The sequence below is a fragment of the Rhipicephalus microplus genome, chromosome 3 (assembly GCF_043290135.1).
Source record: "Rhipicephalus microplus isolate Deutch F79 chromosome 3, USDA_Rmic, whole genome shotgun sequence".
NCBI lineage: Eukaryota > Metazoa > Arthropoda > Arachnida > Ixodida > Ixodidae > Rhipicephalus > Rhipicephalus microplus.
In genome coordinates this window covers 210,122,256-210,149,947 of record NC_134702.1, presented here as the reverse complement: position 1 = coordinate 210,149,947, position 27,692 = coordinate 210,122,256, and the positions used below count along the sequence as shown (strand labels likewise).

Below are 27,692 nucleotides of genomic sequence, written 5' to 3'. Positions count from 1 at the left end.
GCCGCCTACTGCGCTACCGAGGCGGACTAGTGTCACTGGGAAACACAGCCGGTATCAATAGTTCCCACAAGTTAAAGGTCAAAAAAATGAAAAAACTCAGCAACAGTCATTCATTACTGCTCCAGACAGCGCACCCTTCACGACCTAATTAAACTCTCATAAGCAAACAAAACAACTACACCGCCTTTGCCCCGGGTGAGGATGAAACTCACGACCTTCAGATTATGAGACTGACGCGCTGCCTACTGCGCTACTGAGGCGGACAGGGGTCACTGGGAAACACAACCGGTATCAATAGTTTCCACAAGGTAAAAATTGAAACAGTAAGAAAACCGAGCAAAAATAATTTATTACTGCTCCAGACAGCGCACCCCTCACGACCTAATTAAATTCTCATGAGCAAACAAAAAACTGCACCGCTTTGGCCCGGGTGAGAATTGAACTCACAACCTTCAGATTATGAGACTGACGCGCTGCCTACTGCGCTACCGAGGCGGACAGGTGTCACTGGGAAACACAACCGGTATCAATAGTTCCCTCAAGTTAAAGGTCGAAAAAGTAAGAAAACTCGGCAACAGTCATTCACTACTGCTCCACACAGCGCATCCTTCACGACCTATATAAACTCTCATAAACAAACAAAAAAACTTCACCGCCTTTGCCCCGGGTGAGGATTGAACTCACGACCTTCAGAATATGAGACTGACGCGCTGCCTACTGCGCTACCGAGGCGGACAGGGGTCACTGGGAAACGCAACCGGTATCATTAGTTCCCACAAATTAAAGGTTGAAAAAATAAGAAAACCGAGCAACTGTCATTCATTACTGCTCCTGACAGCGCACTCCTCACGACCTAATTAAACTCTCATAAGCAAACAAAACAACTACACCGCCTTTGCCCCGGGTGAGGATTGCACTCACGATCTTCAGATTATGAGACTGACACGCTGCCTACTGCACTACCGAGGCGGACAGGTGACACTGGGAAACACAACCGGTATCAATAGTTCCCGCAAGTTAAAGGTCGAAAAAGTAGGAAAACTCAGCAACAGTCATTCAATACTGCTCCAGACAGCGCACCTCTCACGAACTAAATAAACTCTCATAAGCAAACAAAAAATCGGCACCGCCTTTGCCCCGGGTGAGGATTGAACTCACGACCTTCAAATTATGAGACTGACGCGCTGCCTACTGCGCTACCGAGGCGGACAGGGGTCACTGGGAAACGCAACCGGTATCATTCGTTTCCACATATAAAGGTCGAAAAACTAAGAAAACTGGGCAACAGTCATTCATTACTGCTCCAGACAGTGCACCCCTCACGACCTAATTAAACTCTCATAAGCAAACAAAAAACTGCATCGATATTGGCCCGCCTTAGGATTGAACTCACGACCCTCAGATTATGAGACTGAAGCGCCGCCTACTGCGCTACCGAGGCGGACTGGTGTCACTGGGAAAAACAAACGGTATCAATGGTTCCCACAAGTTAAAGGACGAAAAAATAAAAAAACTCAGCAACAGTCATTCATTACTGCTCCAGACAGTGCACCCTTCACGACCTAATTAAACTCTCATAAGCAAACAAAACAACTACACCGCCTTTGCCCCGGGTGAGGATGGAACTCACGACCTTCAGAATATGAGACTGACGCGCTGCCTACTGCGCTACCGAGGCTGACAGGGGTCACTGCGAAACGCAACCGGTATCATGCGTTTCCACAAATTAAAGGTCGAAAAAATAAGAAAATTCAGCAACAGTCATTCATTACTGTTCCAGACAGCGCACCCCTCACGACCTAATTAAACTCTCATGAGCAAACAACAAAACTGCACCGCCTTTACCCCGGTTGGGATTGAACTCACGACCTTCAGATTATGAGACTGACGCGCTGCCTACTGCGCTACCGATGCGGACAGGGGTCACTGGGAAACACAACCGGTATCAATAGTTTCCACAAGTTAAAAATTGAAACAGTAAGAAAACCGAGCAAAAATAATTTATTACTGCTCCAGACAGCGCACCCCTCACGACCTAATTAAATTCTCATAAGCAAACAAAAAACTGCACCGCTTTGGCCCGGGTGAGAATTGAACTCACGACCTTCAGATTATGAGACTGACGCGCTGCCTACTGCGCTACCGAGGCGGACAGGTGTCACTGGGAAACACAACTGGTATCAATAGTTCCCTCAAGTTAAAGGTCGAAAAAGTAAGAAAACTCGGCAACAGTCGTTCACTACTGCTCCAGACAGCGCATCCTTCACGACCTATATAAACTCTCATAAACAAACAAAAAAACTTCACCGCCTTTGCCCCGGGTGAGGATTGAACTCACGACCTTCAGAATATGAGACTGACGCGCTGCCTACTGCGCTACCGAGGCAGACTGGGGTCACTGGGAAACGCAACCGGTATCATTAGTTCCCACAAATTAAAGGTTGAAAAAATAAGAAAACCGAGCAACTGTCATTCATTACTGCTCCTGACAGCGCACTCCTCACGACCTAATTAAACTCTCATAAGCAAACAAAACAACTACACCGCCTTTGCCCCGGGTGAGGATTGCACTCACGACCTTCAGATTATGAGACTGACGCGCTGCCTACTGCGCTACCGAGGCGGACAGGTGTCACTGGGAAACACAACCGGTATCAATAGTTCCCTCAAGTTAAAGGTCGAAAAAGTAAGAAAACTCAGCAACAGTCATTTATTACTGCTCCAGACAGCGCACCCCTCAAGACCTAATTAAACTCTCATAAGCAAACAAAAAAACGGCACCGCCTTTGGCCCGGGTGAGGATTGAACTCACGACCTTCAGATTATGAGCCTGACGCGCTGCCTACTGCGCTACCGAGGCGGACAGGTGTCACTGGAAAACACAACAGGTATCAATAGTTCCCACAAGTTAAAGGTCGAAAAAGTAAGAAAACTCAGCAACAGTCATTCATTACTGCTTCAGACAGTGCACCCCTCACGACCTAATTAAACTCTCATAAGCAAACAAAGAACTGCAACACCTTTGCTGGGGCGAGGATTGAACTCACGACCTTCAGATTATGAGACTGACGCGCTGCCTACTGCGCTACCGAGGCGCACATGGGTCACTGGGAAACGCAACCGGTATCATTCGTTTCCACAAATAAAGGTCGAAAAAATAAGAAAACTGGGCAACAGTCATTCATTACTGTTCCAGACAGCGCACCCCTCACGACCTAATTAAACTCTCATAAGCAAACAAAAAAACTGCATCGACATTGGCCCGCCTTAGGATTGAACTCACGACCTTCAGATTATGAGACTGACGCGCTGCCTACTGCACTACCGAGGCGGACAGGTGACACTGGGAAACACAACCGGTATCAATAGTTCCCGCAAGTTAAAGGTCGAAAAAGTAAGAAAACTCAGCAGCAGTCATTCATTACTGCTCCAGACAGCGCACCCCTCACGACCTAATTAAACTCTCATTACCAAACAAAAAAACTGCATCGACATTGGCCCGCCTCAGGATTGAACTCACGACCTTCAGATTATGAGACTGACGCGCTGCCTACTGCGCTACCGAGGCGGACAGGTGACACTGGGAAACACAACCGGTATCAATAGTTCCCGCAAGTTAAAGGTCGAAAAAGTAAGAAAACTCAGCAGCAGTCATTCATTACTGCTCCAGACAGCGCACCCCTCACGACCTAATTAAACTCTCATAAGCAAACACAAAATCTGTACCGCCTTTGCCCCGGGTGAGGATTGAACTCACGACCTTCAAATTATGAGACTGACGCGCTGCCTACTGCGCTACCGAGGCGGACAGGGGTTACTGGGAAACACAACCAGTATCAATAGTTCCCCCAAGTTAAAGGTTGAAAAAGTTGGAAAACTCAGCAACAGTCATTCAATACTGCTCCAGACAGCGCACCTCTCACGAACTAAATAAACTCTCATAAGCAAACAAAAAATCGGCACCGCCTTTGCCCCGGGTGAGGATTGAACTCACGACCTTCAAATTATGAGACTGACGCGCTGCCTACTGCGCTACCGAGGCGGACAGGGTCACTGGGAAACGCAACCGGTATCATTCGTTTCCACATATAAAGGTCGAAAAACTAAGAAAACTGGGCAACAGTCATTCATTACTGCTCCAGACAGTGCACCCCTCACGACCTAATTAAACTCTCATAATCAAACAAAACATCTGCACCGCCTTTGCCCCGGGTGAGGTTTGAACTCACGACCTTCAGAATATGAGACTGACGCGCTGCCTACTGCACTACCGAGGCGGACAGGGGTCACTAGGAAACGCAACCGGTATCATTCGTTTCGACAAATGAAAGGTCGAAAAAATAAGAAAATTAGCAACAGTCATTCATTACTGTTCCAGACAGCGCACCCCTCACGACCTAATTAAACTCTCATAAGCAAACAAAAAACTGCATCGATATTGGCCCGCCTTAGGATTGAACTCACGACCTTCAGATTATGAGACTGAAGCGCCGCCTACTGCGCTACCGAGGCGGACTGGTGTCACTGGGAAACACAACCGGTATCAATAGTTCCCACAAGTTAAAGGACGAAAAAATAAAAAAAAACTCAGCAACAGTCATTCATTACTGCTCCAGACAGTGCACCCTTCACGACCTAATTAAACTCTCATAAGCAAACAAAACAACTACACCGCCTTTGCCCCGGGTGAGGATGGAACTCACGACCTTCAGATTATGAGACTGACGCGCTGCCTACTGCACTACCGAGGCGGACAGGTGACACTGGGAAACACAACCGGTATCAATTGTTCCCACAAGTTAAAGGTCGAAAAAGTAAGAAAATTCAGCAGCAGTCATTCATTACTGCTCCAGACAGCGCACCCCTCACGACCTATTTAAACTCTTATAAGCAAACAAAAAACTTCAGCGCCTTTGCTCCGGGTGAGGATTGAACTCACGACCTTCAGATTATGAGACTGACGCGCTGCCTACTGCGCTACCGAGGCGGACAGGGGTCACTGCGAAACGCAACCGGTATCATTCGTTTCCACAAATTAAAGGTCGAAAAAATAAGAAAATTCAGCAACAGTCATTCATTACTGTTCCAGACAGCGCACCCCTCACGACCTAATTAAACTCTCATAAGCAAACAAAAAAACTGCATCGACATTGGCCCGCCTTAGGATTGAACGCACGACCTTCAGATTATGAGACTGACGCGCTGCCTACTGCACTACCGAGGCGGACAGGTGACACTGGGAAACACAACCGGTATCAATTGTTCCCACAAGTTAAAGGTCGAAAAAGTAAGAAAATTCAGCAGCAGTCATTCATTACTGCTCCAGACAGCGCACCCCTCACGACCTATTTAAACTCTTATAAGCAAACAAAAAACTTCAGCGCCTTTGCTCCGGGTGAGGATTGAACTCACGACCTTCAGATTATGAGACTGACGCGCTGCCTACTGCGCTACCGAGGCGGACAGGGGTAACTGGGAAACACAACCGGTATCAATAGTTCCCACAAGTTAAAAATTGAAACAGTAAGAAAACCGAGCAACAGTCATTTATTACTGCTCCAGACAACGCACCCCTCACGACCTAATTACACTCTCATAAGCAAACACAAAATCTGTACCGCCTTTACCCTGGGTGTGGATTGAACTCACGACCTTCAGATTATGAGACTGACGCGCTGCCTACTGCGCTTCCGAGGCGGACAGGTGTCACTGGGAAACACAACCGGTATCAATAGTTCCCCCAAGTGAAAGGTTGAAAAAGTAGGAAAACTCAGCAACAGTCATTTATTACTGCTCCAGACAGCGCACCTCTCACGACCTAAATAAACTCTCATAAGCAAACAAAAAATCTGCACCGCCTTTGCCCCGGGTGAGGATTGAACTCACGACCTTCAGAATATGAGACTGACGCGCTGCCTAATCGCTACCGAGGCGGACAGGGGTCACTGGGAAACAGAACCGGTATCACTAGTTCCCACATGTTAAAGGTCGAAAAAGTAAGAAAACTCCGCAACAGTCATTCATTACTGCTCAGGACAGCGCACCCCTCACAACCTAATTAAACTCTCATAGGCAAACAAAAAATCTGCACCACCTTTGCCCCTGGGGAGGATTGAACTCACGACCTTCAGATTATGAGACTGACGCGCTGCCTACTGCGCTACCGAGGCGGACAGGGGTCACTGGGAAACAGAACCGGTATCACTAGTTCCCACATGTTAAAGGTCGAAAAAGTAAGAAAACTCCGCAACAGTCATTCATTACTGCTCAGGACAGCGCACCCCTCACAACCTAATTAAACTCTCTTAGGCAAACAAAAAATCTTCACCGCCTTTGCCCCGGGTGTTGATTGAACTCACGACCTTCAGATTATGAGACTGAAGCGCTGCCTACTGCGCTACCGAGGCTGACAGGGGTCACTGCGAAACGCAACTGGTATCATTCGTTTCCACAAATTAAAGGTCGAAAAAATAAGAAAACTGGGCAACAGTCATTCATTACTGCTCCAGACAGTGCACCCCTCCCGACCTAATTAAACTCTCATGAGCAAACAAAAAATCTGCACCGCCTTTGCCCCGGGTGAGGATTGAACTCACAACCTTCAGATTATGAGACTGACGCGCTGCCTACTGCACTACCGAAGCGGACAGGTGTGACTGGGAAACACAACCGGTATCAATAGTTCCCACGAGTTAAAGGTCGAAAAAGTAAGAAAACTCAGCAACAGTCAATCATTACTGCTCCAGACAGCGCGCCCCTCACGACCTAATTCAACTCTCATAAGCAAACAACAAAACTGCACCGCCTTTACCCCGGGTGGGGATTGAACTCACGACCTTCAGATTATGAGACTGACGCGCTGCCTACTGCGCTACCGAGGCTGACAGGGGTCACTACGAAACGCAACTGGTATCATTCGTTTCCACAAGTTAAAAATTGAAACAGTAAGAAAACCGAGCAACAGTCATTTATTACTGCTCCAGACAGCGCACCCCTCACGACCTAATTAAACTCTCATAAGCAAACAAAAAATGTGTACCGCCTTTACCCTGGGTGTGTATTGAACTCACGACCTTCAGATTATGAGACTGACGCGCTGCCTACTGCGCTTCCGAGGCTGACAGGTGTCTCTGGGAAACACAACCGGTATCAATAGTTCCCACAAGTTAAAAATTGAGAAATTAAGAAAACCGAGCAACTGTCGTTCATTACTGCTCCTGACAGCGCACTCCTCACGACCTAATTAAACTCTCATAAGCAAACAAAAAACTGCACCGCCTTTGGCCCGGGTGAGAATTGAACTCACGACCTTCAGATTATGAGACTGACGCGCTGCCTACTGCGCTACCGAGGCGGACAGGTGTCACTGGAAAACACAACAGGTATCAATAGTTCCCACAAGTTAAAGGTCGAAAAAGTAAGAAAACTCAGCAACAGTCATTCATTACTGCTTCAGACAGTGCACCCCTCACGACCTAATTAAACTCTCATAAGCAAACAAAGAACTGCAACACCTTTGCTGGGGTGAGGATTGAACTCACGAACTTCAGATTATGAAACTGACGCGCTGCCTACTGCGCTAACGAAGCGGACAGGTGTCATTGGGAAACACAACCAGTATCAATAGTTCCCACAAGTTAAAAATTGAAAAAGTAAGAAAACTCAGCAACAGTCATTCATTACTGCTCCAGACAGTGCACCCCTCACGACCTAATTAAACTCTTATAAGCAAACAAATATCTGCACCACCTTTCCCCCGGGTGAGGATTGAACTCACGACCTTCAGATTATGAGACTGACGCGCTGCCTACTGCGCTACCGAGGCGGACAGGGGTCACTGGGAAACGCAACCGGTATCATTCGTTTCCACAAATAAAGGTTGAAAAAATAAGAAAACTGGGCAACAGTCATTCATTACTGTTCCAGACAGCGCACCGACCTTCAGATTATGAGACTGACGCGCTGCCTACTGCGCTACCGAGGCGGACAGGGGTTACTGGGAAACACAACCAGTATCAATAGTTCCCCCAAGTTAAAGGTTGAAAAAGTAGGAAAACTCAGCAACAGTCATTCAATACTGCTCCAGACAGCGCACCTCTCACGAACTAAATAAACTCTCATAAGCAAACAAAAAATCGGCACCGCCTTTGCCCCGGGTGAGGATTGAACTCACGACCTTCAAATTATGAGACTGACGCGCTGCCTACTGCGCTACCGAGGCGGACAGGGTCACTGGGAAACGCAACCGGTATCATTCGTTTCCACATATAAAGGTCGAAAAACTAAGAAAACTGGGCAACAGTCATTCATTACTGCTCCAGACAGTGCACCCCTCACGACCTAATTAAACTCTCATAATCAAACAAAACATCTGCACCGCCTTTGCCCCGGGTGAGGTTTGAACTCACGACCTTCAGAATATGAGACTGACGCGCTGCCTACTGCACTACCGAGGCGGACAGGGGTCACTAGGAAACGCAACCGGTATCATTCGTTTCGACAAATGAAAGGTCGAAAAAATAAGAAAATTAGCAACAGTCATTCATTACTGTTCCAGACAGCGCACCCCTCACGACCTAATTAAACTCTCATAAGCAAACAAAAAACTGCATCGATATTGGCCCGCCTTAGGATTGAACTCACGACCTTCAGATTATGAGACTGAAGCGCCGCCTACTGCGCTACCGAGGCGGACTGGTGTCACTGGGAAACACAACCGGTATCAATAGTTCCCACAAGTTAAAGGACGAAAAAATAAAAAAAAACTCAGCAACAGTCATTCATTACTGCTCCAGACAGTGCACCCTTCACGACCTAATTAAACTCTCATAAGCAAACAAAACAACTACACCGCCTTTGCCCCGGGTGAGGATGGAACTCACGACCTTCAGATTATGAGACTGACGCGCTGCCTACTGCACTACCGAGGCGGACAGGTGACACTGGGAAACACAACCGGTATCAATTGTTCCCACAAGTTAAAGGTCGAAAAAGTAAGAAAATTCAGCAGCAGTCATTCATTACTGCTCCAGACAGCGCACCCCTCACGACCTATTTAAACTCTTATAAGCAAACAAAAAACTTCAGCGCCTTTGCTCCGGGTGAGGATTGAACTCACGACCTTCAGATTATGAGACTGACGCGCTGCCTACTGCGCTACCGAGGCGGACAGGGGTCACTGCGAAACGCAACCGGTATCATTCGTTTCCACAAATTAAAGGTCGAAAAAATAAGAAAATTCAGCAACAGTCATTCATTACTGTTCCAGACAGCGCACCCCTCACGACCTAATTAAACTCTCATAAGCAAACAAAAAAACTGCATCGACATTGGCCCGCCTTAGGATTGAACGCACGACCTTCAGATTATGAGACTGACGCGCTGCCTACTGCACTACCGAGGCGGACAGGTGACACTGGGAAACACAACCGGTATCAATTGTTCCCACAAGTTAAAGGTCGAAAAAGTAAGAAAATTCAGCAGCAGTCATTCATTACTGCTCCAGACAGCGCACCCCTCACGACCTATTTAAACTCTTATAAGCAAACAAAAAACTTCAGCGCCTTTGCTCCGGGTGAGGATTGAACTCACGACCTTCAGATTATGAGACTGACGCGCTGCCTACTGCGCTACCGAGGCGGACAGGGGTAACTGGGAAACACAACCGGTATCAATAGTTCCCACAAGTTAAAAATTGAAACAGTAAGAAAACCGAGCAACAGTCATTTATTACTGCTCCAGACAACGCACCCCTCACGACCTAATTACACTCTCATAAGCAAACACAAAATCTGTACCGCCTTTACCCTGGGTGTGGATTGAACTCACGACCTTCAGATTATGAGACTGACGCGCTGCCTACTGCGCTTCCGAGGCGGACAGGTGTCACTGGGAAACACAACCGGTATCAATAGTTCCCCCAAGTGAAAGGTTGAAAAAGTAGGAAAACTCAGCAACAGTCATTTATTACTGCTCCAGACAGCGCACCTCTCACGACCTAAATAAACTCTCATAAGCAAACAAAAAATCTGCACCGCCTTTGCCCCGGGTGAGGATTGAACTCACGACCTTCAGAATATGAGACTGACGCGCTGCCTAATCGCTACCGAGGCGGACAGGGGTCACTGGGAAACAGAACCGGTATCACTAGTTCCCACATGTTAAAGGTCGAAAAAGTAAGAAAACTCCGCAACAGTCATTCATTACTGCTCAGGACAGCGCACCCCTCACAACCTAATTAAACTCTCATAGGCAAACAAAAAATCTGCACCACCTTTGCCCCTGGGGAGGATTGAACTCACGACCTTCAGATTATGAGACTGACGCGCTGCCTACTGCGCTACCGAGGCGGACAGGGGTCACTGGGAAACAGAACCGGTATCACTAGTTCCCACATGTTAAAGGTCGAAAAAGTAAGAAAACTCCGCAACAGTCATTCATTACTGCTCAGGACAGCGCACCCCTCACAACCTAATTAAACTCTCTTAGGCAAACAAAAAATCTTCACCGCCTTTGCCCCGGGTGTTGATTGAACTCACGACCTTCAGATTATGAGACTGAAGCGCCGCCTACTGCGCTACCAAGGCGGACTGGTGTCACTGGGAAACACAACCGGTATCAATAGTTCCCACAAGTTAAAGGTCAAAAAAATAAAAAAACTCAGCAACAGTCATTCATTACTGCTCCAGACAGCGCACCCTTCACGACCTAATTAAACTCTCATAAGCAAACAAAACAACTACACCGCCTTTGCCCCGGGTGAGGATGGAACTCACGACCTTCAGATTATGAGACTGACGCGCTGCCTACTGCGCTACCGAGGCTGACAGGGGTCACTGCGAAACGCAACTGGTATCATTCGTTTCCACAAATTAAAGGTCGAAAAAATAAGAAAACTGGGCAACAGTCATTCATTACTGCTCCAGACAGTGCACCCCTCCCGACCTAATTAAACTCTCATGAGCAAACAAAAAATCTGCACCGCCTTTGCCCCGGGTGAGGATTGAACTCACAACCTTCAGATTATGAGACTGACGCGCTGCCTACTGCACTACCGAAGCGGACAGGTGTGACTGGGAAACACAACCGGTATCAATAGTTCCCACGAGTTAAAGGTCGAAAAAGTAAGAAAACTCAGCAACAGTCAATCATTACTGCTCCAGACAGCGCGCCCCTCACGACCTAATTCAACTCTCATAAGCAAACAACAAAACTGCACCGCCTTTACCCCGGGTGGGGATTGAACTCACGACCTTCAGATTATGAGACTGACGCGCTGCCTACTGCGCTACCGAGGCTGACAGGGGTCACTACGAAACGCAACTGGTATCATTCGTTTCCACAAGTTAAAAATTGAAACAGTAAGAAAACCGAGCAACAGTCATTTATTACTGCTCCAGACAGCGCACCCCTCACGACCTAATTAAACTCTCATAAGCAAACAAAAAATGTGTACCGCCTTTACCCTGGGTGTGTATTGAACTCACGACCTTCAGATTATGAGACTGACGCGCTGCCTACTGCGCTTCCGAGGCTGACAGGTGTCTCTGGGAAACACAACCGGTATCAATAGTTCCCACAAGTTAAAAATTGAGAAATTAAGAAAACCGAGCAACTGTCGTTCATTACTGCTCCTGACAGCGCACTCCTCACGACCTAATTAAACTCTCATAAGCAAACAAAAAACTGCACCGCCTTTGGCCCGGGTGAGAATTGAACTCACGACCTTCAGATTATGAGACTGACGCGCTGCCTACTGCGCTACCGAGGCGGACAGGTGTCACTGGAAAACACAACAGGTATCAATAGTTCCCACAAGTTAAAGGTCGAAAAAGTAAGAAAACTCAGCAACAGTCATTCATTACTGCTTCAGACAGTGCACCCCTCACGACCTAATTAAACTCTCATAAGCAAACAAAGAACTGCAACACCTTTGCTGGGGTGAGGATTGAACTCACGAACTTCAGATTATGAAACTGACGCGCTGCCTACTGCGCTAACGAAGCGGACAGGTGTCATTGGGAAACACAACCAGTATCAATAGTTCCCACAAGTTAAAAATTGAAAAAGTAAGAAAACTCAGCAACAGTCATTCATTACTGCTCCAGACAGTGCACCCCTCACGACCTAATTAAACTCTTATAAGCAAACAAATATCTGCACCACCTTTCCCCCGGGTGAGGATTGAACTCACGACCTTCAGATTATGAGACTGACGCGCTGCCTACTGCGCTACCGAGGCGGACAGGGGTCACTGGGAAACGCAACCGGTATCATTCGTTTCCACAAATAAAGGTTGAAAAAATAAGAAAACTGGGCAACAGTCATTCATTACTGTTCCAGACAGCGCACCCCTCACGACCTAATTAAACTCTCATAAGCAAACAAAAAAACTGCATCGACATTGGCCCGCCTTAGGATTGAACTCACGACCTTCAGATTATGAGACTGACGCGCTGCCTACTGCACTACCGAGGCGGACAGGTGACACTGGGAAACACAACCGGTATCAATAGTTCCCGCAAGTTAAAGGTCGAAAAAGTAAGAAAACTCAGCAGCAGTCATTCATTACTGCTCCAGACAGCGCACCCCTCACGACCTAATTAAACTCTCATTACAAAACAAAAAAACTGCATCGACATTGGCCCGCCTCAGGATTGAACTCACGACCTTCAGATTATGAGACTGACGCGCTGCCTACTGCGCTACCGAGGCGGACAGGTGACACTGGGAAACACAACCGGTATCAATAGTTCCCGCAAGTTAAAGGTCGAAAAAGTAAGAAAACTCAGCAGCAGTCATTCATTACTGCTCCAGACAGCGCACCGACCTTCAGATTATGAGACTGACGCGCTGCCTACTGCGCTACCGAGGCGGACAGGGGTTACTGGGAAACACAACCAGTATCAATAGTTCCCCCAAGTTAAAGGTTGAAAAAGTAGGAAAACTCAGCAACAGTCATTCAATACTGCTCCAGACAGCGCACCTCTCACGAACTAAATAAACTCTCATAAGCAAACAAAAAATCGGCACCGCCTTTGCCCCGGGTGAGGATTGAACTCACGACCTTCAAATTATGAGACTGACGCGCTGCCTACTGCGCTACCGAGGCGGACAGGGGCCACTGGGAAACGCAACCGGTATCATTCGTTTCCACATATAAAGGTCGAAAAACTAAGAAAACTGGGCAACAGTCATTCATTACTGCTCCAGACAGTGCACCCCTCACAACCTAATTAAACTCTCATAATCAAACAAAACATCTGCACCGCCTTTGCCCCGGGTGAGGTTTGAACTCACGACCTTCAGAATATGAGACTGACGCGCTGCCTACTGCACTACCGAGGCGGACAGGGGTCACTAGGAAACGCAACCGGTATCATTCGTTTCGACAAATGAAAGGTCGAAAAAATAAGAAAATTAGCAACAGTCATTCATTACTGTTCCAGACAGCGCACCCCTCACGACCTAATTAAACTCTCATAAGCAAACAAAAAACTGCATCGATATTGGCCCGCCTTAGGATTGAACTCACGACCTTCAGATTATGAGACTGAAGCGCCGCCTACTGCGCTACCGAGGCGGACTGGTGTCACTGGGAAACACAACCGGTATCAATAGTTCCCACAAGTTAAAGGACGAAAAAATAAAAAAAACTCAGCAACAGTCATTCATTACTGCTCCAGACAGTGCACCCTTCACGACCTAATTAAACTCTCATAAGCAAACAAAACAACTACACCGCCTTTGCCCCGGGTGAGGATGGAACTCACGACCTTCAGATTATGAGACTGACGCGCTGCCTACTGCGCTACCGAGGCTGACAGGGGTCACTGCGAAACGCAACCGGTATCATTCGTTTCCACAAATTAAAGGTCGAAAAAATAAGAAAATTCAGCAACAGTCATTCATTACTGTTCCAGACAGCGCACCCCTCACGACCTAATTAAACTCTCATATGCAAACAAAAAAACTGCATCGACATTGGCCCGCCTTAGGATTGAACGCACGACCTTCAGATTATGAGACTGACGCGCTGCCTACTGGACTACCGAGGCGGACAGGTGACACTGGGAAACACAACCGGTATCAATTGTTCCCACAAGTTAAAGGTCGAAAAAGTAAGAAAATTCAGCAGCAGTCATTCATTACTGCTCCAGACAGCGCACCCCTCACGACCTATTTAAACTCTTATAAGCAAACAAAAAACTTCAGCGCCTTTGCTCCGGGTGAGGATTGAACTCACGACCTTCAGATTATGAGACTGACGCGCTGCCTACTGCGCTACCGAGGCGGACAGGGGTAACTGGGAAACACAACCGGTATCAATAGTTCCCACAAGTTAAAAATTGAAACAGTAAGAAAACCGAGCAACAGTCATTTATTACTGCTCCAGACAACGCACCCCTCACGACCTAATTACACTCTCATAAGCAAACACAAAATCTGTACTGCCTTTACCCTGGGTGTGGATTGAACTCACGACCTTCAGATTATGAGACTGACGCGCTGCCTACTGCGCTTCCGAGGCGGACAGGTGTCACTGGGAAACACAACCGGTATCAATAGTTCCCCCAAGTGAAAGGTTGAAAAAGTAGGAAAACTCAGCAACAGTCATTCATTACTGCTCCAGACAGCGCACCTCTCACGACCTAAATAAACTCTCATAAGCAAACAAAAAATCTGCACCGCCTTTGCCCCGGGTGAGGATTGAACTCACGACCTTCAGAATATGAGACTGACGCGCTGCCTAATCGCTACCGAGGCGGACAGGGGTCACTGGGAAACAGAACCGGTATCACTAGTTCCCACATGTTAAAGGTCGAAAAAGTAAGAAAACTCCACAACAGTCATTCATTACTCCTCAGGACAGCGCACCCCTCACAACCTAATTAAACTCTCATAGGCAAACAAAAAATCTGCACCACCTTTGCCCCTGGGGAGGATTGAACTCACGACCTTCAGATTATGAGACTGACGCGCTGCCTACTGCGCTACCGAGGCGGACAGGGGTCACTGGGAAACAGAACCGGTATCACTAGTTCCCACATGTTAAAGGTCGAAAAAGTAAGAAAACTCCGCAACAGTCATTCATTACTGCTCAGGACAGCGCACCCCTCACAACCTAATTAAACTCTCTTAGGCAAACAAAAAATCTGCACCGCCTTTGCCCCGGGTGTTGATTGAACTCACGACCTTCAGATTATGAGACTGAAGCGCCGCCTACTGCGCTACCAAGGCGGACTGGTGTCACTGGGAAACACAACCGGTATCAATAGTTCCCACAAGTTAAAGGTCAAAAAAATAAAAAAACTCAGCAACAGTCATTCATTACTGCTCCAGACAGCGCACCCTTCACGACCTAATTAAACTCTCATAAGCAAACAAAACAACTACACCGCCTTTGCCCCGGGTGAGGATGGAACTCACGACCTTCAGATTATGAGACTGACGCGCTGCCTACTGCGCTACCGAGGCTGACAGGGGTCACTGCGAAACGCAACTGGTATCATTCGTTTCCACAAATTAAAGGTCGAAAAAATAAGAAAACTGGGCAACAGTCATTCATTACTGCTCCAGACAGTGCACCCCTCCCGACCTAATTAAACTCTCATGAGCAAACAAAAAATCTGCACCGCCTTTGCCCCGGGTGAGGATTGAACTCACAACCTTCGGATTATGAGACTGACGCGCTGCCTACTGCACTACCGAAGCGACAGGTGTGACTGGGAAACACAACCGGTATCAATAGTTCCCACGAGTTAAAGGTCGAAAAAGTAAGAAAACTCAGCAACAGTCAATCATTACTGCTCCAGACAGCGCGCCCCTCACGACCTAATTCAACTCTCATAAGCAAACAACAAAACTGCATCGCCTTTACCCCGGGTGGGGATTGAACTCACGACCTTCAGATTATGAGACTGACGCGCTGCCTACTGCGCTACCGAGGCTGACAGGGGTCACTGCGAAACGCAACTGGTATCATTCGTTTCCACAAGTTAAAAATTGAAACAGTAAGAAAACCGAGCAACAGTCATTTATTACTGCTCCAGACAGCGCACCCCTCACGACCTAATTAAACTCTCATAAGCAAACAAAAAATGTGTACCGCCTTTACCCTGGGTGTGTATTGAACTCACGACCTTCAGATTATGAGACTGACGCGCTGCCTACTGCGCTTCCGAGGCTGACAGGTGTCTCTGGGAAACACAACCGGTATCAATAGTTCCCCCAAGTTAAAAATTGAGAAATTAAGAAAACCGAGCAACTGTCGTTCATTACTGCTCCTGACAGCGCACTCCTCACGACCTAATTAAACTCTCATAAGCAAACAAAAAACTGCACCGCCTTTGGCCCGGGTGAGAATTGAACTCACGACCTTCAGATTATGAGACTGACGCGCTGCCTACTGCGCTACCGAGGCGGACAGGTGTCACTGGGAAACAGAACCGGTATCAATAGTTCCCACAAGTTAAAATTGAAACAGTAAGAAAACCGAGCAACAGTCATTCATTACTGCTCCAGACAGCGCCCCCCTCACGACCTAATTACACTCTCATAAGCAAACACAAAATCTGCTCCGCCTTTGCCCCGGGCGAGAATTGAACTCACGACCTTCAGATTATGAGACTGACGCGCTGCCTACTGCGCTACTGAGGCTGACAGGGGTCACTGCGAAACGCAACCGGTATCATTCGTTTCCACAAATTAAAGGTCGAAAAAGTAAGAAAACTCAGCAACAGTCAATCATTACTGCTCCAGACAGCGATCCCCTCACGACCTAATTAAACTATCATAAGCAAACAACAAAACTGCACCGCCTTTACCCCGGTTGGGATTGAACTCACGACCTTCAGATTATGAGACTGACGCACTGCCTACTGCGCTACCGAGGCGGACAGGGGTCACTGGGAAACACAACCGGTATCAATTGTTTCCACAAGTTAAAAATTGAAACAGTAAGAAAACCGAGCAAAAATAATTTATTACTGCTCCAGACAGCGCACCCCTCACGACCTAATTAAATTCTCATAAGCAAACAAAAAACTGCACCGCTTTGGCCCGGGTGAGAATTGAACTCACGACCTTCAGATTATGAGACTGACGCGCTGCCTACTGCGCTACCGAGGCGGACAGGTGTCACTGGGAAACACAACCGGTATCAATAGTTCCCTCAAGTTAAAGGTCAAAAAAGTAAGAAAACTCGGCAACAGTCATTCACTACTGCTCCAGACAGCGCATCCTTCACGACCTATATAAACTCTCATAAACAAACAAAAAACTTCACCGCCTTTGCCCCGGGTGAGGATTGAACTCACGACCTTCAGAATATGAGACTGACGCGCTGCCTTCTGCGCTACCGAGGCAGACTGGGGTCACTGGGAAACGCAACCGGTATCATTAGTTCCCACAAATTAAAGGTTGAAAAAATAAGAAAACTGAGCAACTGTCATTTATTACTGCTCCTGACAGCGCACTCCTCACGACCTAATTAAACTCTCATAAGCAAACAAAGAAACTACACCGCCTTTGCCCCGGGTGAGGATTGCACTCACGATCTTCAGATTATGAGACTGACGCGCTGCCTACTGCGCTACCGAGGCGGACAGGTGTCACTGGGAAACACAACCGGTATCAATAGTTCCCTCAAGTTAAAGGTCGAAAAAGTAAGAAAACTCAGCAACAGTCATTTATTACTGCTCCAGACAGCGCACCCCTCAAGACCTAATTAAACTCTCATGAGCAAACAAAAAAACGGCACCGCCTTTGGCCCGGGTGAGGATTGAACTCACGACCTTCAGATTATGAGCCTGACGCGCTGCCTACTGCGCTACCGAGGCGGACAGGTGTCACTGGAAAACACAACAGGTATCAATAGTTCCCACAAGTTAAAGGTCGAAAAAGTAAGAAAACTCAGCAACAGTCATTCATTACTGCTTCAGACAGTGCACCCCTCACGACCTAATTAAACTCTCATAAGCAAACAAAGAACTGCAACACCTTTGCTGGGGTGAGGATTGAACTCACGACCCTCAAATTATGAAACTGACGCGCTGCCTACTGCGCTAACGAGGCGGACAGGTGTCATTGGGAAACACAACCAGTATCAATAGTTCCCACAAGTTAAAAATTGAAAAAGTAAGAAAACTCAGCAGCAGTCATTCATTACTGCTCCAGACAGCGCACCCCTCACGACCTAATTAAACTCTCATAAGCAAACACAAAATCTGTACCGCCTTTACCCTGGGTGTGGATTGAACTCACGACCTTCAGATTATGAGACTGACGTGCTGCCTACTGCACTACCGAGGCGGACAGGGGTCACTAGGAAACGCAACCGGTATCATTCGTTTCGACAAATGAAAGGTCGAAAAAATAAGAAAATTCAGCAACAGTCATTCATTACTGTTCCAGACAGCGCACCCCTCACGACCTAATTAAACTCTCATAAGCAAACAAAAAACTGCATCGATATTGGCCCGCCTTAGGATTGAACTCACGAACTTCAGATTATAAGACTGAAGCGCCGCCTACTGCGCTACCGAGGCGGACTGGTGTCACTGGGAAACACAACCGGTATCAATAGTTCCCACAAGTTAAAGGACGAAAAAATAAAAAAACTCAGCAACAGTCATTCATTACTGCTCCAGACAGAGCACCCTTCACGACCTAATTAAACTCTCATAAGCAAACAAAACAACTACACCGCCTTTGCCCCGGGTGAGGATGGAACTCACGACCTTCAGATTATGAGACTGACGCGCTGCCTACTGCGCTACCGAGGCTGACAGGGGTCACTGCGAAACGCAACCGGTATCATTCGTTTCCACAAATTAAAGGTCGAAAAAATAAGAAAATTCAGCAACAGTCATTCATTACTGTTCCAGACAGCGCACCCCTCACGACCTAATTAAACTCTCATAAGCAAACAAAAAAACTGCAACGACATTGGCCCGCCTTAGGATTGAACTCACGACCTTCAGATTATGAGACTGACGCGCTGCCTACTGCACTACCGAGGCGGACAGGTGACACTGGGAAACACAACCGGTATCAATAGTTCCCACAAGTTAAAGGTCGAAAAAGCAAGAAAACTCAGCAGCAGTCATTCATTACTGCTCCAGACAGCGCACCCCTCACGACCTAATTAAACTCTCATAAGCAAACAAAAAACTTCAGCGCCTTTGCCCCGGGTGAGGATTGAACTCACGACCTTCAGATTATGAGACTGACGCGCTGCCTACTGCGCTACCTAGGCGGACAGGGGTCACTGGGAAACACAACCGGTATCAATAGTTCCCACAAGTTAAAAATTGAAACAGTAAGAAAACCGAGCAACAGTCATTCATTACTGCTCCAGACAGCGCACCCCTCACGACCAAATTAAACTCTCATAAGCAAACACAAAATCTGTACCGCCTTTACCCTGGGTGTGGATTGAACTCACGACCTTCAGATTATGAGACTGACGCGCTGCCTACTGCGCTTCCGAGGCGGACAGGTGTCACTGGGAAACACAACCGGTATCAATAGTTCCCCCAAGTTAAAGGTCGGAAAAGTAGGAAAACTCAGCAACAGTCATTCATTACTGCTCCAGACAGCGCACCTCTCACGACCTAAATAAACTCTCATAAGCAAACAAAAAATCTGCACCGCCTTTGCCCCGGGTGAGGATTGAACTCACGACCTTCAGATTATGAGACTGAAGCGCTGCTTAATCGCTACCGAGGCAGACAGGGGTCACTGGGAAACGCAACCGGTATCATTAGTTCCCACAAGTTAAAGGTCGAAAAAGTAAGAAAACTCAGCAACAGTCATTCATTACTGCTCCACACAGCGCACCCTTCACGACCTAATTAAACTCTCATAAGCAAACAAAACATCCGCACCACCTTTGCCCCGGGTGAGGATTGAACTCACGACCTTCAGATTATTCGACTTACGCGCTGCCTACTGCGCTACCGAGGCGGACAGGTGTCACTGGGAAACACAACCGGTATCAATAGTTCCCACAAGTTAAAGGTCGAAAAAGTAAGAAAACTCAGCAACAGTCATTCATTACTGCTCCAGACAGTGCACCCCTCACGACCTAATTAAACTCTCATAAGCAAACAAAACATCTGCACCACCTTTGCCCCTGGGAAGGATTGAACTCACGACCTTCAGATTATGAGACTGACGCGCTGCCTACTGCGCTACCGAGGCGGACAGGGGTCACTGGGAAACAGAACCGGTATCACTAGTTCCCACATGTTAAAGGTCGAAAAAGTAAGAAAACTCCGCAACAGTCATTCATTACTGCTCAGGACAGCGCACCCCTCACAACCTAATTAAACTCTCTTAGGCAAACAAAAAATCTTCACCGCCTTTGCCCCGGGTGTTGATTGAACTCACGACCTTCAGATTATGAGACTGAAGCGCCGCCTACTGCGCTACCGAGGCGGACTGGTGTCACTGGGAAACACAACCGGTATCAATAGTTCCCACAAGTTAAAGATAAAAAAACTCAGCAACAGTCATTTATTACTGCTCCAGACAGCGCACCCTTCACGACCTAATTAAACTCTCATAAGCAAACAAAACAACTACACCGCCTTTGCCCCGGGTGAGGATTGAACTCACGACCTTCAGAATATGAGACTGACGCGCTGCCTACTGCGCTACCGAGGCAGACTGGGGTCACTGGGAAACGCAACCGGTATCATTAGTTCCCACAAATTAAAGGTTGAAAAAATAAGAAAACCGAGCAACTGTCATTCATTACTGCTCCTGACAGCGCACTCCTCACGACCTAATTAATTTCTCATAAGCAAACAAAAAACTGCACCGCCTTTGGCCTGGGTGAAAATTGAACTCACGACCTTCAGATTATGAGACTGACGCGCTGCCTTCTGCGCTACGGAGGCGGACAGGCTTCACTGGGAAACACAACCGGTATCAATAGTTCCCTCAAGTTAAAGGTCGAAAAAGTAAAAAAAACTAAGCGACAGTCATTCATTACTGCTCCAGACAGCGCACCCCTCAAGACCTAATTAAACTCTCATAAGCAAACAAAAAACTGCACCGCCTTTGGCCCGGGTGAGGATTGAACTCACGACCTTCAGATCATGAGCCTGACGCGCTGCCTACTGCGCTACCGAGGCGGACAGGTGTCACTGGAAAACACAACAGGTATCAATAGTTCCCACAAGTTAAAGGTCGAAAATGTAAGAAAATTCAGCAACAGTCATTCATTACTGCTTCAGACAGCGCACCCCTCACGACCTAATTAAACACTCATAAGCAAACAAAACATCCGTACCACCTTTGCCCCGGGTGAGGATTGAACTCACGACCTTCAGAATATTAGACTTACGCGCTGCCTACTGCACTACCGAGGCGGACAGGTGTCACTGGGAAACACAACCGGTATCAATAGTTCCCACAAGTTAAAGGTCGAAAAAGTAAGAAAACTCAGCAACAGTCATTCATTACTGCTCCAGACAGTGCACCCCTCACGACCTAATTACACTCTCATAAGCAAGCAAAACATCTGCACCACCTTTGCCCCGGGTGAGGATTGAACTCAAGACCTTCAGATTATGAGACTGACGCGCTGCCTACTGCGCTACCGAGGCGAACAGGCGTCACTGGGAAACACAACCGGTATCAATAGTTCCCACATGTTAAAGGTCGAAAAAGTAAGAAAACTCCGCAACAGTCATTCATTACTGCTCAGGACAGCGCACCCCTCACAACCTAATTAAACTCTCATAGGCAAACAAAAAATCTTCACCGCCTTTGCCCCGGGTGTGGATTGAAATCACGATCTTCAGATTATGAGACTAAAGCGCCGCCTACTGCGCTACCGAGGCGGACTGGTGTCACTGGGAAACACAACCGCTATCAATAGTTCCCACAAGTTAAAGGTCGAAAAAATAAAAAAAACTCAGCAACAGTCATTCATTACTGCTCCAGACAGCGCACCCTTCACGACCTAATTAAACTCTCATAAGCAAACAAAACAACTACACCGCCTTTGCCCCGGGTGAGGATGGAACTCACGACCTTCAGATTATGAGACTGACGCGCTGCCTACTGCGCTACCGAGGCTGACAGGAGTCACTGCGAAACGCAACCGGTATCATTCGTTTCCACAAATTAAAGGTCGAAAAAATAAGAAAACCGAGCAACTGTCATTCATTACTGCTCCTGACAGCGCACTCCTCACGACCTAAATAAACTCTCATAAGCAAACAAAACATCTGCACCGCCTTTGCCCCGGGTGAGGATTGAACTCACGACCTTCAGATTATGAGACTGACGTGCTGCCTACTGCGCTACCGAGGCGGACAGGGGTCACTAGGAAACGCAACCGGTATCATTCGTTTCCACAAATGAAAAGTCGAAAAAATAAGAAAATTCAGCAACAGTCATTCATTGCTGTTCCAGACAGCGCACCCCTCACGACCTAATTAAACTCTCATAAGCAAACAAAAAAACTGCATCGACATTGGCCCGCCTTAGGATTGAACTAACGACCTTCAGATTATGAGACTGAAGCGCCGCCTACTGCGCTACCGAGGCGGACTCGTGTCACTGGGAAACACAACCGGTATCAATAGTTCCCACAAGTTAAAGGACGAAAAAATAAAAAAACTCAGCAACAGTCATTTATTACTGCTCCAGACAGCGCACCCTTCACGACCCAATTAAACTCTCATGAGCAAACACAAAATCTTTACCGCCTTTACCCTGGGTGTGGATTGAACTCACGACCTTCAGATTATGAGACTGACGCGCTGCCTACTGCGCTACCGAGGCGGACAGGTGACACTGGGAAACACAACCCGTATCAATAAATCCCCCAAGTTAAAGGTCGAAAAAGTAGGAAAACTCAGCAACAGTCATTCAATACTGCTCCAGACAGCGCACCTCTCACGAACTAAATAAACTCTCATAAGCAAACAAAAAATCGGCACCGCCTTTGCCCCGGGTGAGGATTGCACTCACGATCTTCAGATTATGAGACTGACGCGCTGCCTACTGCGCTACCGAGGCGGACAGGTGTCACTGGGAAACACAACCGGTATCAATAGTTCCCTCAAGTTAAAGGTCGAAAAAGTAAGAAAACTCAGCAACAGTCATTTATTACTGCTCCAGACAGCGCACCCCTCAAGACCTAATTAAACTCTCATAAGCAAACAAAAAAACGGCACCGCCTTTGGCCCGGGTGAGGATTGAACTCACGACCTTCAGATTATGAGCCTGACGCGCTGCCTACTGCGCTACCGAGGCGGACAGGTGTCACTGGAAAACACAACAGGTATCAATAGTTCCCACAAGTTAAAGGTCGAAAAAGTAAGAAAACTCAGCAACAGTCATTCATTACTGCTTCAGACAGTGCACCCCTCACGACCTAATTAAACTCTCATAAGCAAACAAAGAACTGCAACACCTTTGCTGGGGTGAGGATTGAACTCACGACCCTCAAATTATGAAACTGACGCGCTGCCTACTGCGCTAACGAGGCGGACAGGTGTCACTGGGAAACACAACCAGTATCAATAGTTCCCACAAGTTAAAAATTGAAAAAGTAAGAAAACTCAGCAACAGTCATTCATTACTGCTCCAGACAGTGCACCCCTCACGACCTAATTAAACTCTTATAAGCAAACAAATATCTGCACCACCTTTCCCCCGGGTGAGGATTGAACTCACGACCTTCAGATTATGAGACTGACGCGCTGCCTACTGCGCTACCGAGGCGGACAGGGGTCACTGGGAAACGCAACCGGTATCATTCGTTTCCACAAATAAAGGTCGAAAAAATAAGAAAACTGGGCAACAGTCGTTCATTACTGTTCCAGACAGCGCACCCCTCACGACCTAATTAAACTCTCATAAGCAAACAAAAAAACTGCATCGACATTGGCCCGCCTTAGGATTGAACTCACGACCTTCAGTTATGAGACTGACGCGCTGCCTACTGCACTACCGAGGCGGACAGGTGACACTGGGAAACACAACCGGTATCAATGGTTCCCACAAGTTAAAGGTCGAAAAAGTAAGAAAACTCAGCAGCAGTCATTCATTACTGCTCCAGACAGCGCACCCCTCACGACCTAATTAAACTCTCATAAGCAAACACAAAATCTGTACCGCCTTTACCCTGGGTGTGGATTGAACTCACGACCTTCAGATTATGAGACTGACGTGCTGCCTACTGCACTACCGAGGCGGACAGGGGTCACTAGGAAACGCAACCGGTATCATTCGTTTCGACAAATGAAAGGTCGAAAAAATAAGAAAATTCAGCAACAGTCATTCATTACTGTTCCAGACAGCGCACCCCTCACGACCTAATTAAACTCTCATAAGCAAACAAAAAACTTCATCGATATTGGCCCGCCTTAGGATTGAACTCACGAACTTCAGATTATAAGACTGAAGCGCCGCCTACTGCGCTACCGAGGCGGACTGGTGTCACTGGGAAACACAACCGGTATCAATAGTTCCCACAAGTTAAAGGACGAAAAAATAAAAAAACTCAGCAACAGTCATTCATTACTGCTCCAGACAGTGCACCCTTCACGACCTAATTAAACTCTCATAAGCAAACAAAACAACTACACCGCCTTTGCCCCGGGTGAGGATGGAACTCACGACCTTCAGATTATGAGACTGACGCGCTGCCTACTGCGCTACCGAGGCTGACAGGGGTCACTGCGAAACGCAACCGGTATCATTCGTTTCCACAAATTAAAGGTCGAAAAAATAAGAAAATTCAGCAACAGTCATTCATTACTGTTCCAGACAGCGCACCCCTCACGACCTAATTAAACTCTCATAAGCAAACAAAAAAACTGCATCGACATTGGCCCGCCTTAGGATTGAACTCACGACCTTCAGATTATGAGACTGACGCGCTGCCTACTGCACTACCGAGGCGGACAGGTGACACTGGGAAACACAACCGGTATCAATAGTTCCCACAAGTTAAAGGTCGAAAAAGCAAGAAAACTCAGCAGCAGTCATTCATTACTGCTCCAGACAGCGCACCCCTCACGACCTAATTAAACTCTCATAAGCAAACAAAAAACTTCAGCGCCTTTGCCCCGGGTGAGGATTGAACTCACGACCTTCAGATTATGAGACTGACGCGCTGCCTACTGCGCTACCTAGGCAGACAGGGGTCACTGGGAAACACAACCGGTATCAATAGTTCCCACAAGTTAAAAATTGAAACAGTAAGAAAACCGAGAAACAGTCATTCATTACTGCTCCAGACAGCGCACCCCTCACGACCAAATTAAACTCTCATAAGCAAACACAAAATCTGTACCGCCTTTACCCTGGGTGTGGATTGAACTCACGACCTTCAGATTATGAGACTGACGCGCTGCCTACTGCGCTTCCGAGGCGGACAGGTGTCACTGGGAAACACAACCGGTATCAATAGTTCCCCCAAGTTAAAGGTCGGAAAAGTAGGAAAACTCAGCAACAGTCATTCATTACTGCTCCAGACAGCGCACCTCTCACGACCTAAATAAACTCTCATAAGCAAACAAAAAATCTGCACCGCCTTTGCCCCGGGTGAGGATTGAACTCATGACCTTCAGAATATGAGACTGAAGCGCTGCTTAATCGCTACCGAGGCAGACAGGGGTCACTGGGAAACGCAACCGGTATCATTAGTTCCCACAAGTTAAAGGTCGAAAAAGTAAGAAAACTCAGCAACAGTCATTCATTACTGCTCCACACAGCGCACCCTTCACGACCTAATTAAACTCTCATAAGCAAACAAAACATCCGCACCACCTTTGCCCCGGGTGAGGATTGAACTCACGACCTTCAGATTATTCGACTTACGCGCTGCCTACTGCGCTACCGAGGCGGACAGGTGTCACTGGGAAACACAACCGGTATCAATAGTTCCCACAAGTTAAAGGTCGAAAAAGTAAGAAAACTCAGCAACAGTCATTCATTACTGCTCCAGACAGTGCACCCCTCACGACCTAATTAAACTCTCATAAGCAAACAAAACATCTGCACCACCTTTGCCCCTGGGAAGGATTGAACTCACGACCTTCAGATTATGAGACTGACGCGCTGCCTACTGCGCTACCGAGGCGGACAGGGGTCACTGGGAAACAGAACCGGTATCACTAGTTCCCACATGTTAAAGGTCGAAAAAGTAAGAAAACTCCGCAACAGTCATTCATTACTGCTCAGGACAGCGCACCCCTCACAACCTAATTAAACTCTCTTAGGCAAACAAAAAATCTTCACCGCCTTTGCCCCGGGTGTTGATTGAACTCACGACCTTCAGATTATGAGACTGAAGCGCCGCCTACTGCGCTACCGAGGTGGACTGGTGTCACTGGGAAACACAACCGGTATCAATAGTTCCCACAAGTTAAAGGTAAAAAAAATAAAAAAACTCAGCAACAGTCATTCATTACTGCTCCAGACAGCGCACCCTTCACGACCTAATTGAACTCTCATAAGCAAACAAAACAACTACACCGCCTTTGCCCCGGGTGAGGATTGAACTCACGACCTTCAGAATATGAGACTGACGCGCTGCCTACTGCGCTACCGAGGCAGACTGGGGTCACTGGGAAACGCAACCGGTATTATTAGTTCCCACAAATTAAAGGTTGAAAAAATAAGAAAACCGAGCAACTGTCATTCATTACTGCTCCTGACAGCGCACTCCTCACGACCTAATTAATTTCTCATAAGCAAACAAAAAACTGCACCGCCTTTGGCCTGGGTGAAAATTGAACTCACGACCTTCAGATTATGAGACTGACGCGCTGCCTTCTGCGCTACCGAGGCGGACAGGCTTCACTGGGAAACACAACCGGTATCAATAGTTCCCTCAAGTTAAAGGTCGAAAAAGTAAAAAAACTAAGCGACAGTCATTCATTACTGCTCCAGACAGCGCACCCCTCAAGACCTAATTAAACTCTCATAAGCAAACAAAAAACTGCACCGCCTTTGGCCCGGGTGAGGATTGAACTCACGACCTTCAGATCATGAGCCTGACGCGCTGCCTACTGCGCTACCGAGGCGGACAGGTGTCACTGGAAAACACAACAGGTATCAATAGTTCCCACAAGTTAAAGGTCGAAAATGTAAGAAAATTCAGCAACAGTCATTCATTACTGCTTCAGACAGCGCACCCCTCACGACCTAATTAAACACTCATAAGCAAACAAAACATCCGTACCACCTTTGCCCCGGGTGAGGATTGAACTCACGACCTTCAGAATATTAGACTTACGCGCTGCCTACTGCACTACCGAGGCGGACAGGTGTCACTGGGAAACACAACCGGTATCAATAGTTCCCACAAGTTAAAGGTCGAAAAAGTAAGAAAACTCAGCAACAGTCATTCATTACTGCTCCAGACAGTGCACCCCTCACGACCTAATTACACTCTCATAAGCAAGCAAAACATCTGCACCACCTTTGCCCCGGGTGAGGATTGAACTCAAGACCTTCAGATTATGAGACTGACGCGCTGCCTACTGCGCTACCGAGGCGAACAGGCGTCACTGGGAAACACAACCGGTATCAATAGTTCCCACATGTTAAAGGTCGAAAAAGTAAGAAAACTCCGCAACAGTCATTCATTACTGCTCAGGACAGCGCACCCCTCACAACCTAATTAAACTCTCATATGCAAACAAAAAATCTTCACC

The 27,692-nt window shown here is 47.3% G+C and overlaps 59 non-coding genes across 59 annotated transcripts; all 59 read right to left on the bottom strand.

The window, feature by feature from the left end:
* Positions 1–422: 422 nt before the first annotated feature.
* TRNAM-CAU (transfer RNA methionine (anticodon CAU)) lies at positions 423–495 on the bottom strand. Its single transcript has one exon. It is a non-coding gene; the product is annotated as a tRNA-Met (tRNA).
* A 164-nt stretch (positions 496–659) lies between these two features.
* TRNAM-CAU (transfer RNA methionine (anticodon CAU)) lies at positions 660–732 on the bottom strand. Its single transcript has one exon. It is a non-coding gene; the product is annotated as a tRNA-Met (tRNA).
* A 401-nt stretch (positions 733–1,133) lies between these two features.
* TRNAM-CAU (transfer RNA methionine (anticodon CAU)) lies at positions 1,134–1,206 on the bottom strand. The gene has a single exon. It is a non-coding gene; the product is annotated as a tRNA-Met (tRNA).
* A 399-nt stretch (positions 1,207–1,605) lies between these two features.
* Positions 1,606–1,678, bottom strand: TRNAM-CAU (transfer RNA methionine (anticodon CAU)). The gene has a single exon. It is a non-coding gene; the product is annotated as a tRNA-Met (tRNA).
* A 398-nt stretch (positions 1,679–2,076) lies between these two features.
* On the bottom strand, positions 2,077–2,149 carry TRNAM-CAU (transfer RNA methionine (anticodon CAU)). The gene has a single exon. It is a non-coding gene; the product is annotated as a tRNA-Met (tRNA).
* A 164-nt stretch (positions 2,150–2,313) lies between these two features.
* On the bottom strand, positions 2,314–2,386 carry TRNAM-CAU (transfer RNA methionine (anticodon CAU)). Its single transcript has one exon. It is a non-coding gene; the product is annotated as a tRNA-Met (tRNA).
* A 164-nt stretch (positions 2,387–2,550) lies between these two features.
* TRNAM-CAU (transfer RNA methionine (anticodon CAU)) lies at positions 2,551–2,623 on the bottom strand. The gene has a single exon. It is a non-coding gene; the product is annotated as a tRNA-Met (tRNA).
* A 164-nt stretch (positions 2,624–2,787) lies between these two features.
* On the bottom strand, positions 2,788–2,860 carry TRNAM-CAU (transfer RNA methionine (anticodon CAU)). Its single transcript has one exon. It is a non-coding gene; the product is annotated as a tRNA-Met (tRNA).
* An 872-nt stretch (positions 2,861–3,732) lies between these two features.
* Positions 3,733–3,805, bottom strand: TRNAM-CAU (transfer RNA methionine (anticodon CAU)). Its single transcript has one exon. It is a non-coding gene; the product is annotated as a tRNA-Met (tRNA).
* A 164-nt stretch (positions 3,806–3,969) lies between these two features.
* TRNAM-CAU (transfer RNA methionine (anticodon CAU)) lies at positions 3,970–4,042 on the bottom strand. Its single transcript has one exon. It is a non-coding gene; the product is annotated as a tRNA-Met (tRNA).
* Positions 4,043–4,204: 162 nt separating this feature from the next.
* Positions 4,205–4,277, bottom strand: TRNAM-CAU (transfer RNA methionine (anticodon CAU)). Its single transcript has one exon. It is a non-coding gene; the product is annotated as a tRNA-Met (tRNA).
* A 401-nt stretch (positions 4,278–4,678) lies between these two features.
* TRNAM-CAU (transfer RNA methionine (anticodon CAU)) lies at positions 4,679–4,751 on the bottom strand. Its single transcript has one exon. It is a non-coding gene; the product is annotated as a tRNA-Met (tRNA).
* Positions 4,752–4,914: 163 nt separating this feature from the next.
* On the bottom strand, positions 4,915–4,987 carry TRNAM-CAU (transfer RNA methionine (anticodon CAU)). Its single transcript has one exon. It is a non-coding gene; the product is annotated as a tRNA-Met (tRNA).
* Positions 4,988–5,387: 400 nt separating this feature from the next.
* TRNAM-CAU (transfer RNA methionine (anticodon CAU)) lies at positions 5,388–5,460 on the bottom strand. The gene has a single exon. It is a non-coding gene; the product is annotated as a tRNA-Met (tRNA).
* A 1,111-nt stretch (positions 5,461–6,571) lies between these two features.
* On the bottom strand, positions 6,572–6,644 carry TRNAM-CAU (transfer RNA methionine (anticodon CAU)). The gene has a single exon. It is a non-coding gene; the product is annotated as a tRNA-Met (tRNA).
* Positions 6,645–6,808: 164 nt separating this feature from the next.
* TRNAM-CAU (transfer RNA methionine (anticodon CAU)) lies at positions 6,809–6,881 on the bottom strand. Its single transcript has one exon. It is a non-coding gene; the product is annotated as a tRNA-Met (tRNA).
* Positions 6,882–7,281: 400 nt separating this feature from the next.
* Positions 7,282–7,354, bottom strand: TRNAM-CAU (transfer RNA methionine (anticodon CAU)). Its single transcript has one exon. It is a non-coding gene; the product is annotated as a tRNA-Met (tRNA).
* A 398-nt stretch (positions 7,355–7,752) lies between these two features.
* Positions 7,753–7,825, bottom strand: TRNAM-CAU (transfer RNA methionine (anticodon CAU)). The gene has a single exon. It is a non-coding gene; the product is annotated as a tRNA-Met (tRNA).
* A 323-nt stretch (positions 7,826–8,148) lies between these two features.
* Positions 8,149–8,221, bottom strand: TRNAM-CAU (transfer RNA methionine (anticodon CAU)). Its single transcript has one exon. It is a non-coding gene; the product is annotated as a tRNA-Met (tRNA).
* A 162-nt stretch (positions 8,222–8,383) lies between these two features.
* TRNAM-CAU (transfer RNA methionine (anticodon CAU)) lies at positions 8,384–8,456 on the bottom strand. The gene has a single exon. It is a non-coding gene; the product is annotated as a tRNA-Met (tRNA).
* Positions 8,457–8,857: 401 nt separating this feature from the next.
* TRNAM-CAU (transfer RNA methionine (anticodon CAU)) lies at positions 8,858–8,930 on the bottom strand. Its single transcript has one exon. It is a non-coding gene; the product is annotated as a tRNA-Met (tRNA).
* A 163-nt stretch (positions 8,931–9,093) lies between these two features.
* TRNAM-CAU (transfer RNA methionine (anticodon CAU)) lies at positions 9,094–9,166 on the bottom strand. The gene has a single exon. It is a non-coding gene; the product is annotated as a tRNA-Met (tRNA).
* Positions 9,167–9,566: 400 nt separating this feature from the next.
* Positions 9,567–9,639, bottom strand: TRNAM-CAU (transfer RNA methionine (anticodon CAU)). Its single transcript has one exon. It is a non-coding gene; the product is annotated as a tRNA-Met (tRNA).
* A 1,111-nt stretch (positions 9,640–10,750) lies between these two features.
* On the bottom strand, positions 10,751–10,823 carry TRNAM-CAU (transfer RNA methionine (anticodon CAU)). The gene has a single exon. It is a non-coding gene; the product is annotated as a tRNA-Met (tRNA).
* A 164-nt stretch (positions 10,824–10,987) lies between these two features.
* TRNAM-CAU (transfer RNA methionine (anticodon CAU)) lies at positions 10,988–11,060 on the bottom strand. Its single transcript has one exon. It is a non-coding gene; the product is annotated as a tRNA-Met (tRNA).
* Positions 11,061–11,224: 164 nt separating this feature from the next.
* On the bottom strand, positions 11,225–11,297 carry TRNAM-CAU (transfer RNA methionine (anticodon CAU)). Its single transcript has one exon. It is a non-coding gene; the product is annotated as a tRNA-Met (tRNA).
* Positions 11,298–11,697: 400 nt separating this feature from the next.
* On the bottom strand, positions 11,698–11,770 carry TRNAM-CAU (transfer RNA methionine (anticodon CAU)). The gene has a single exon. It is a non-coding gene; the product is annotated as a tRNA-Met (tRNA).
* A 398-nt stretch (positions 11,771–12,168) lies between these two features.
* Positions 12,169–12,241, bottom strand: TRNAM-CAU (transfer RNA methionine (anticodon CAU)). Its single transcript has one exon. It is a non-coding gene; the product is annotated as a tRNA-Met (tRNA).
* A 797-nt stretch (positions 12,242–13,038) lies between these two features.
* TRNAM-CAU (transfer RNA methionine (anticodon CAU)) lies at positions 13,039–13,111 on the bottom strand. The gene has a single exon. It is a non-coding gene; the product is annotated as a tRNA-Met (tRNA).
* Positions 13,112–13,274: 163 nt separating this feature from the next.
* Positions 13,275–13,347, bottom strand: TRNAM-CAU (transfer RNA methionine (anticodon CAU)). Its single transcript has one exon. It is a non-coding gene; the product is annotated as a tRNA-Met (tRNA).
* A 400-nt stretch (positions 13,348–13,747) lies between these two features.
* On the bottom strand, positions 13,748–13,820 carry TRNAM-CAU (transfer RNA methionine (anticodon CAU)). The gene has a single exon. It is a non-coding gene; the product is annotated as a tRNA-Met (tRNA).
* A 400-nt stretch (positions 13,821–14,220) lies between these two features.
* On the bottom strand, positions 14,221–14,293 carry TRNAM-CAU (transfer RNA methionine (anticodon CAU)). The gene has a single exon. It is a non-coding gene; the product is annotated as a tRNA-Met (tRNA).
* A 1,111-nt stretch (positions 14,294–15,404) lies between these two features.
* TRNAM-CAU (transfer RNA methionine (anticodon CAU)) lies at positions 15,405–15,477 on the bottom strand. The gene has a single exon. It is a non-coding gene; the product is annotated as a tRNA-Met (tRNA).
* Positions 15,478–15,877: 400 nt separating this feature from the next.
* TRNAM-CAU (transfer RNA methionine (anticodon CAU)) lies at positions 15,878–15,950 on the bottom strand. Its single transcript has one exon. It is a non-coding gene; the product is annotated as a tRNA-Met (tRNA).
* A 400-nt stretch (positions 15,951–16,350) lies between these two features.
* Positions 16,351–16,423, bottom strand: TRNAM-CAU (transfer RNA methionine (anticodon CAU)). The gene has a single exon. It is a non-coding gene; the product is annotated as a tRNA-Met (tRNA).
* Positions 16,424–16,586: 163 nt separating this feature from the next.
* Positions 16,587–16,659, bottom strand: TRNAM-CAU (transfer RNA methionine (anticodon CAU)). Its single transcript has one exon. It is a non-coding gene; the product is annotated as a tRNA-Met (tRNA).
* Positions 16,660–17,057: 398 nt separating this feature from the next.
* On the bottom strand, positions 17,058–17,130 carry TRNAM-CAU (transfer RNA methionine (anticodon CAU)). Its single transcript has one exon. It is a non-coding gene; the product is annotated as a tRNA-Met (tRNA).
* A 163-nt stretch (positions 17,131–17,293) lies between these two features.
* Positions 17,294–17,366, bottom strand: TRNAM-CAU (transfer RNA methionine (anticodon CAU)). The gene has a single exon. It is a non-coding gene; the product is annotated as a tRNA-Met (tRNA).
* Positions 17,367–17,530: 164 nt separating this feature from the next.
* TRNAM-CAU (transfer RNA methionine (anticodon CAU)) lies at positions 17,531–17,603 on the bottom strand. Its single transcript has one exon. It is a non-coding gene; the product is annotated as a tRNA-Met (tRNA).
* A 164-nt stretch (positions 17,604–17,767) lies between these two features.
* TRNAM-CAU (transfer RNA methionine (anticodon CAU)) lies at positions 17,768–17,840 on the bottom strand. The gene has a single exon. It is a non-coding gene; the product is annotated as a tRNA-Met (tRNA).
* Positions 17,841–18,712: 872 nt separating this feature from the next.
* TRNAM-CAU (transfer RNA methionine (anticodon CAU)) lies at positions 18,713–18,785 on the bottom strand. The gene has a single exon. It is a non-coding gene; the product is annotated as a tRNA-Met (tRNA).
* Positions 18,786–19,185: 400 nt separating this feature from the next.
* Positions 19,186–19,258, bottom strand: TRNAM-CAU (transfer RNA methionine (anticodon CAU)). Its single transcript has one exon. It is a non-coding gene; the product is annotated as a tRNA-Met (tRNA).
* Positions 19,259–19,895: 637 nt separating this feature from the next.
* Positions 19,896–19,968, bottom strand: TRNAI-AAU (transfer RNA isoleucine (anticodon AAU)). The gene has a single exon. It is a non-coding gene; the product is annotated as a tRNA-Ile (tRNA).
* Positions 19,969–20,597: 629 nt separating this feature from the next.
* On the bottom strand, positions 20,598–20,670 carry TRNAM-CAU (transfer RNA methionine (anticodon CAU)). The gene has a single exon. It is a non-coding gene; the product is annotated as a tRNA-Met (tRNA).
* A 400-nt stretch (positions 20,671–21,070) lies between these two features.
* On the bottom strand, positions 21,071–21,143 carry TRNAM-CAU (transfer RNA methionine (anticodon CAU)). Its single transcript has one exon. It is a non-coding gene; the product is annotated as a tRNA-Met (tRNA).
* A 164-nt stretch (positions 21,144–21,307) lies between these two features.
* On the bottom strand, positions 21,308–21,380 carry TRNAI-AAU (transfer RNA isoleucine (anticodon AAU)). Its single transcript has one exon. It is a non-coding gene; the product is annotated as a tRNA-Ile (tRNA).
* A 164-nt stretch (positions 21,381–21,544) lies between these two features.
* Positions 21,545–21,617, bottom strand: TRNAM-CAU (transfer RNA methionine (anticodon CAU)). The gene has a single exon. It is a non-coding gene; the product is annotated as a tRNA-Met (tRNA).
* Positions 21,618–22,019: 402 nt separating this feature from the next.
* TRNAM-CAU (transfer RNA methionine (anticodon CAU)) lies at positions 22,020–22,092 on the bottom strand. The gene has a single exon. It is a non-coding gene; the product is annotated as a tRNA-Met (tRNA).
* A 164-nt stretch (positions 22,093–22,256) lies between these two features.
* On the bottom strand, positions 22,257–22,329 carry TRNAM-CAU (transfer RNA methionine (anticodon CAU)). Its single transcript has one exon. It is a non-coding gene; the product is annotated as a tRNA-Met (tRNA).
* Positions 22,330–22,967: 638 nt separating this feature from the next.
* TRNAM-CAU (transfer RNA methionine (anticodon CAU)) lies at positions 22,968–23,040 on the bottom strand. The gene has a single exon. It is a non-coding gene; the product is annotated as a tRNA-Met (tRNA).
* Positions 23,041–23,204: 164 nt separating this feature from the next.
* On the bottom strand, positions 23,205–23,277 carry TRNAM-CAU (transfer RNA methionine (anticodon CAU)). Its single transcript has one exon. It is a non-coding gene; the product is annotated as a tRNA-Met (tRNA).
* Positions 23,278–23,675: 398 nt separating this feature from the next.
* TRNAM-CAU (transfer RNA methionine (anticodon CAU)) lies at positions 23,676–23,748 on the bottom strand. The gene has a single exon. It is a non-coding gene; the product is annotated as a tRNA-Met (tRNA).
* An 872-nt stretch (positions 23,749–24,620) lies between these two features.
* Positions 24,621–24,693, bottom strand: TRNAM-CAU (transfer RNA methionine (anticodon CAU)). The gene has a single exon. It is a non-coding gene; the product is annotated as a tRNA-Met (tRNA).
* Positions 24,694–25,093: 400 nt separating this feature from the next.
* On the bottom strand, positions 25,094–25,166 carry TRNAM-CAU (transfer RNA methionine (anticodon CAU)). Its single transcript has one exon. It is a non-coding gene; the product is annotated as a tRNA-Met (tRNA).
* Positions 25,167–25,803: 637 nt separating this feature from the next.
* On the bottom strand, positions 25,804–25,876 carry TRNAI-AAU (transfer RNA isoleucine (anticodon AAU)). The gene has a single exon. It is a non-coding gene; the product is annotated as a tRNA-Ile (tRNA).
* Positions 25,877–26,514: 638 nt separating this feature from the next.
* Positions 26,515–26,587, bottom strand: TRNAM-CAU (transfer RNA methionine (anticodon CAU)). The gene has a single exon. It is a non-coding gene; the product is annotated as a tRNA-Met (tRNA).
* Positions 26,588–26,986: 399 nt separating this feature from the next.
* TRNAM-CAU (transfer RNA methionine (anticodon CAU)) lies at positions 26,987–27,059 on the bottom strand. Its single transcript has one exon. It is a non-coding gene; the product is annotated as a tRNA-Met (tRNA).
* Positions 27,060–27,223: 164 nt separating this feature from the next.
* On the bottom strand, positions 27,224–27,296 carry TRNAI-AAU (transfer RNA isoleucine (anticodon AAU)). Its single transcript has one exon. It is a non-coding gene; the product is annotated as a tRNA-Ile (tRNA).
* Positions 27,297–27,460: 164 nt separating this feature from the next.
* On the bottom strand, positions 27,461–27,533 carry TRNAM-CAU (transfer RNA methionine (anticodon CAU)). Its single transcript has one exon. It is a non-coding gene; the product is annotated as a tRNA-Met (tRNA).
* Between the last annotated feature and the right edge of the window lie 159 nt (positions 27,534–27,692).